The sequence below is a fragment of the Mastomys coucha genome, unplaced genomic scaffold, assembly GCF_008632895.1.
Source record: "Mastomys coucha isolate ucsf_1 unplaced genomic scaffold, UCSF_Mcou_1 pScaffold4, whole genome shotgun sequence".
Lineage (NCBI taxonomy): Eukaryota > Metazoa > Chordata > Mammalia > Rodentia > Muridae > Mastomys > Mastomys coucha.
This window is the reverse complement of record NW_022196910.1, coordinates 55,654,045-55,660,672: the sequence shown is the minus strand read 5'-3', so window position 1 is coordinate 55,660,672 and position 6,628 is coordinate 55,654,045. Positions and strand designations below refer to the sequence as shown.

Genomic DNA, 6,628 nt, shown 5'->3' with positions numbered 1-6,628 from the left:
CCAATCAACCAACTGACCAACTGAGAGGTTAAGTTTAAGTTTTCAAACTGTACTGTGGGAACTTAGCCGTTAGTTGAACTCAATGGGAGACCAGCTCCCAGAACTTAGAAACAAGGAGACCAGGATGGCCTGGCAGAAAAAAAGAAAAAAGAGGTAACAAACAATTGCCAGGTGGCTAACCTGCTCCTGAACCCTAGCACGAGCTGGCACCAATCAGAGACCACCCCGTACTTTCCTTTGCCTCAGTCTCCCCTCTGCCCCAGCAACTGTGTGGGTATAAAAACCTGTTTAAATTTTTGCTTGGTGCCAGACTCCTCTACCCCTGCGTGGGATAGGAGTCTTGCCCAGCGCTGAATAAAAGAGCCTCTTGCTGATTGCATCAAGTTCGTGTCTTGGTGGTGTCTGGGGTCGTGGCTCCCAAGCCCTGAGAGTGGGGGTCTCCCCTACTTTTCCAGAAAACATACACAACCAAACAAAAATCAAGGCAATGTAGAAAACATGCCTTGTAGAAAAGCTCCCTCATGTAGTCAGTAGCCAAGGATGAGTTTGAACTTGTGACCCTCCTGCCTGTCCCACCTGTCAGACATGCCCCACATGTCAGACAAGTCTGGTTTTATGTGATTCTAGGGATCAAACCCCGGGCATCATTTGTGCTAGCAAGAACCCTAAACTGACTTTATTGCCAGTTCCCTGGCTCTGTATTTCATTTTTAAATCACTGCTAGGCTAGAATGTAGCTCAATGGTGGACCACTTACCTAGTATATGTAAAGCTCTGGGTTCAATCCCTAGCATAAAAACATGCAAAGGAAGGAAGGAATTAAGGGGGCGGGGCATCTTTTGTTTTTAATAGCTTTGGCTGTCCTGGAACTTGCTTTTTTTTTTTTTTTTTAAAGATTTATTTATTTATTATATGTAAGTACACTGTAGCTGTCTTCAGACACTCCAGAAGAGGGCATCAGATCTCATTATGGGTGGTTGTGAGCCACCTTGTGGTTGCTGGGATTTGAACTCATGACCTTCCAAAGAGCAGTCAGTGCTCTTCCCCGCTGAGCCATCTCTCCAGCCCTGGAACTTGCTTTTAAAGTTCCACTTACATTCTTATCTTCTAAGCTCCCATAGAACAGCTCACAAAACTTTGAACACTCAATGGCTCTTTTAGCCCAAAATCCCAAAGTCTTTCCATGATACTCCAAAAAAAAAAAAACATGGTCATATACCCCATAATCCTGCTACCTATTTCTGTCTTGGTTCCTATTGCTGCAATGAAACACCATGACTAAAAGCAAGCTGGAGAGGAAAGGGTTTATTTTATTTGGCTTACATTTCCACAGCACACTTCATCACTAGGGGAAGTCAGAACAGGGACCCAAGCAGGAGGGCAGGACCCTGGAGGCAGGAGCTATGCAGAGGCCATGGAGGGTGCTGCTTACTGGCTTGTTCCCCAAGGCTTGCTCAGTCTGCTTTCTTATAAAACCCAGGACTACCAGCCCAGGGAAGGCTCCACCCACAATGGGCTGGACCCTTCCCCATCAATTACTAATTAAGAAAATGCCCTACTTACTTGCATACAGCCTGATCTTACGAAGACATTTTCTCAACTGAGGCTCGCTCTCTGATAACTCTAGCTGTGTCAAGATGACATAAAACTAGCCAGCAGAATATCTTTTAAAAAGAAATAAACATGCCTATGCTTCTGTTAGGTTTTGGGGTTTGTTTTAGCTAATGCCTCTCAATTATACAGCCCTGGCTGTCCTGGAACTTCTTACATAGACCAAGCTAACCTCAAAGTTAGAGAAGAACCACCTCCCTCTGCCTGGGATTAAAGATGTGCACCAATATACCTAACTTTGCTGCTGAGTTTTTGAGCATGCCAGGCAAGTGTCTTACCACAGCCTGACACTCAAGACCCCACACCCAGCAATTCTACAGGGTGTTACAAACTCTTACTGCAAAGTCCTTAGTCATTCCAAGCTAGCAGTTCCATGGTGGTCTGTATAATCCCAGAGGACAGTCCATGCTATTTATTTTGGGAGCATAGGAATCTCATGTAATTTGTGCTTTTAAGATGTTATTTGAGGCCAGTCTGGATTGTGAAGTTCCAGAGGGAAGTTTGAGACCTACTTAAAGACATCAGGGCCTTTGCATATTTTGAGTTGAGTATCTGTGGGTCTGGTGAGCTGGAGCTGAAAAATCAGCTGGGATTAACAAAAGACCAGAACCATTAAAGTCAAACCTTTGCTTGACTGGGACAATTGATTCTGGTCAGCTGGAGCTGAGAAATTAGCAGCAGGCTGGAGAGATGGCTCAGCAGTTAAAGAGCACTGACTGCTCTTCCGAAGGTCCTGAGTTCAATTCCCAGCAACCACATGGTGACTCACAACCATCTGTAATGTGATCTGATGCCCTCTTCTAGTGTGTCTGAAGAAAGCAATGGTGTACTCACATACATAAAATAAAAATAAATAAATCTAAAAGTCAGAAGTTCAGCTAAAAAAAAAAAAAGAGAGAGAGAGACCAGCATCACAGTGAAATCAGGTGCCCTTGAAGTCTCAGAAATTCTCTTGCCTCTGTCTCTTAAGTACGTGGACTAAAGGTAAAGGTGTGAGCTACCATGTCCAACCATTTAGGGGTTCTTCAATCTATCTGCACAGATATGTACAGCATGTGCATTCATTCACACATTCAAACACACACACATGCTGATCAAAGCACTAGAGCAGCCATTTAAAATCCTGATTTCTAAGTCACAGACATGCAAGAGTAAACAGGTATGCTGCCACCATTCTTGGCAAGTGAATAAGGGCGAGTAGGGGTAAATGATGTGGTCTCTCTTCTCCACGCCCTTGTATAACCCAGCCTCAATTACTACAAAAAGATCAAACACACAAATGGCTCTAAAACCTGCCCCGCCTAAGGAGACGGACAACTCATAGGAAATTTAACAAGGTAAGAAATTAGCTGGTGAAAGACCTCATGTGTCCCTACAACACATCATCGTTTCTTCTGGTCTCCAAATGAATAGATGTAGCAGAAGGGGGAGTGACGTTCCCTTGCATTAATCCTTAAATATGAAGAGTCATTTGAACTAACTCAGCATTACTTAATCAGTTTAAAATAACCAGTCTGAGCCAAGCAGTGGCGGTGCATGTCTTTAATCCCAGCACTTGGGAGGCAGAGACAGGCAGATTTCTGAGTTTGAGGCCAGCCTGGTCTACAGAGTGAGTTCCAGGACAGCTAGGGCTATACAGAGAAACCCTGTCTCAAAACAAACAAACAAACAAACAAAAAAAGTCTGTATTTCATTTGTTTCTGTTTTTTTTTTTTTCAGTTTCTCAAAGCCAAACATTTTTATTCACGTATTTTATGTATATGAGTGCTCTGTCTTCATGCATAACAGAAGAGGGAATCAGATATTGTAGTGGCTATTCCTAGTTATTAACTTGACTATATCTGAAATGAACTACAATCCAGAATTGGAAGGCTCACCAGTGATCCTAATCTAGAGGTTGGAAGATACAAGTTTCTGACCTGGATCTTGGCATGACAATCTTAAGGCATAGTGGCTATGAATCCCCCCAGGAGATTAAGACAGGGAGATCTCTGAGTTCAAGGTCATCTGGGATTAAAGGCGTGGTGACACACAGTTTTAATCTGGGCCATACCTTCTGCTGGAGACCTATATAAGGACATTGGAAGAAGGAAGATTTACTCTCTCCTTCGCCTGCTTGCCCATGGGACTGAGCAATTGCTAGATCCTTGGACTTCCATTCACAGCTGCTGCTGATCATTTTTGGGAGTTGGACTACAGACTGTAAGTCATTAACAAATTCCCTTACTATATAGAGACTACCCATAAATTCTATGACTCTAGAGAACCCTGACTAGATGGTTATGAGCCACCATGTGGTTGCTGGGAATTGAACTCAGGACCTCAGAAATCGTAGTCAAGTGTTCTTAACCTCTAAGCCATCTCTCTGGCCCTCGAAGCTAAACTTTTGTACTTATCGACCAGAACTTTTACTTTATGGAATAAAGAAGCCTGATTCAAAACAGAATAAAGCCACTCAGGACTGGACATGTGGCTCAGTGGTAGTTGCTTGCCTAGCCCTCCCTATGTTTTTGGTTTTTTTTTTTTTGAGACAGGATTTCTCTGAGTGGCCCTGGCTGTCCTGGAACTCACTCTGTAGACCAGGCTGACCTCGAACTCAGAAATCCGCCTGCCTCTGCCTCCCAAGTGCTGGGACTAAAGGCATGTGCCACCACTGCCCGGCAAGCCCACCCTATGTTTAATTTCCATGTATTTGAAATGGGGCTGATGAGTTGACTCAACAGGTTGAAGTGCTTGCTGTCCCTGGAGCTCATATAAAGGTGGGAGGAGGAAGGCCAGTGCACAAGTGTCCTCTGACTGCTGCAAGTGCATCAAGGCACTGCCCACCACATCATGTACAAACTAACAATACAGTAAAAATTATAACAACACTTCAGAATCTGAGCCTTAGCTCTAACACTATCCCTGGCCAAGTGAGTTCTCCAGGCCTTGGTTTCTTACTCTGTGTGACAAGTGAGTTCTCCAGGCCTTGGTTTCTTACTCTGTGTGACAGGAACATCCTGGCTATGTAATTTCCAAAGGGGCTACAATTTCTATTATTCAAAGTTTGAGAATATAAAACAAAAATGGATATTAAATGGCAATTATATTATAGGAGGTACCTAGCTTTCCCAGCAACTAACTCGTCTCGCTAGCAACTCCCTTGAAAGGTGGTAGTTTCCTATTTTGACAGGAGAATCCTTAAACTAAAACTTAAGAACTCAGTTTCCTCCCTTAGGAGATAGAGGAGTAGAGCCACCTGACTTCTAAGTTCTGTTTAACCCCAAAATGCTGGAATCTCCATTTACCAAAGGATATTTATCTATCTATGTAGTTTTTTTGTTTTTGAGACAGGCCTGGCTGTCTTGGACTTCTCCCTGTAGAGCACGCTGGTCTTCAACTCACAGCAATTCACCTGCCTCTGCCTCCCAAGTGATGGAATTAAAGGTCTGAGGCACTACAGCTGGCTCAGAGGATTTCAAAGGTTGAGTTTGTTTAGAATATTTAGTTATTCTGTCACTATTGGGAGCCGCCTGTCTTTGAACTGCTGTGCTTGGTTTGCAGGCTTTGACACAGTTGATGGGAGCTGCAGCCAGGTTGTCCTCTTGCTTTCACTGCAAGAGTTCTGATACACTGGACCATTTTTTGGCTCTAAACTCAAATTCCTAAAGAACAATTCAAGGGACTATAGTTCTTTAAGAACTGGGTGGTGGCAGTGCAAGCTTTTGAGTCCAGCACTTAGGAAGCAGAAACAGGCGGAAGGATCTCTGTGAGCTGGAGGCCAGAGCTACCCAAAGAGAAACAAAACAGGCATTAGCCGGGCGGTGGTAGCGCACGCCTTTAATCCAAGCACTTGGGAGGCAGAGGCGGGCGGATTTCTGAGTTCCAGGCCAGCCTGGTCTACAGAGCGAGTTACAGGACAGCCAGGGATACACTGAGAAACCCTGTCTCGAAAAACCAGAAAAAAAAAAAAGGAAAAAAAAAAGAAAAACACACAATCTTCTTGCCGACAGAAACTTGTAGAAGAAAGAGTAAACTCAGCCACTGTCTTCAAGCTAAGGGGCAGGGATAGTCCAGTGAGTATACAAGATTGAAAAGAAACAGAAAAAAACATAAAACTTACAACCAACAAGACAGAGCCATAAACAGGAAGCTTCAGGGCAGCAGATCTTCAAGGTCAGAAGGGACCGCGACCAGGCAAAGAGATGGGGTGAGAGTCCAACCAAGGCTCTTTACCTTCTAAGTGGTGGGGGCAGGTTCCCTGTTCACAAGGTTCCAACCCCCTGATGCCTCCACTCAGTGCCACTCAGGAGATGCTCCAAGTATCCCATCTTGTTGGCTATTCTCCAACTGAGTCTTTCTTCCTAGTGACAAGTTTCATGGCCCAGAGGTGGGTGTGATGTCACAATCAGGAACGCTCTATTAATAGGAACAGGGAGAGAAAAGGTAAGGCAGGGCACCTGTCCCCACTTACAGTGAGACTGTATAGACTTGGATCTGATGGGTGGGGCATCCAGGCAGAGAGGCGGAGAAACTCCTTTCAGAACTGAAGGCTTTGCACTACCCTATGAACGGGAGGGCATTTGGTCTAGCAGAGTCAAAGAGAGCTGAGAGGAGGGGAAGGAAGAGAAAGGTGGAGAGGGAAGCCACTGGAGACAAGACTTGTTTGAAAACAAGAAAAGGGGAAAGGAGAGCTGAGGCTGTATCTCAGTGACAGAGTGCTTGCCCGGCATCCATATCATCCTAAATTTAATCCCATCACCACACAAACTAGGAAGGTAGTGACGCCTGCCTATAATCTTAGTGTCCCAGAAGCAGAGGCAAGAGGATCAAAGTTCAAGGCAATCCTGGGGTACATGGGATTTTGTTTCAAAATAAAAAGTGTGTGTGCACATATATATATATATATATATATATATATATACACACATACATACATATACACACATACACATTAATTTTTCAAAATTATTATATATATGTATATATATATACATACACACATATATGTATATATATATATATATATATATATATAT

The 6,628-nt window shown here is 43.8% G+C and overlaps 1 protein-coding gene across 5 annotated transcripts in view; it reads right to left on the bottom strand.

Moving 5' to 3' along the window:
• The window catches only part of Rnf41 (ring finger protein 41), a 29,957-nt gene that overhangs the window by 20,360 nt on the left and 2,969 nt on the right, over positions 1-6,628 (bottom strand). For 3 of the 5 annotated variants that reach the window (XM_031350272.1, XM_031350269.1, XM_031350273.1), the window contains exon 2: positions 5,826-6,008. The gene's annotated coding sequence lies outside the window, so the exon portion shown is untranslated. Of the gene's footprint in view, positions 1-5,712; positions 6,009-6,628 lie in introns of all 5 variants that reach the window. The other 2 variants (XM_031350270.1, XM_031350271.1) reach the window with 1 other exon arrangement.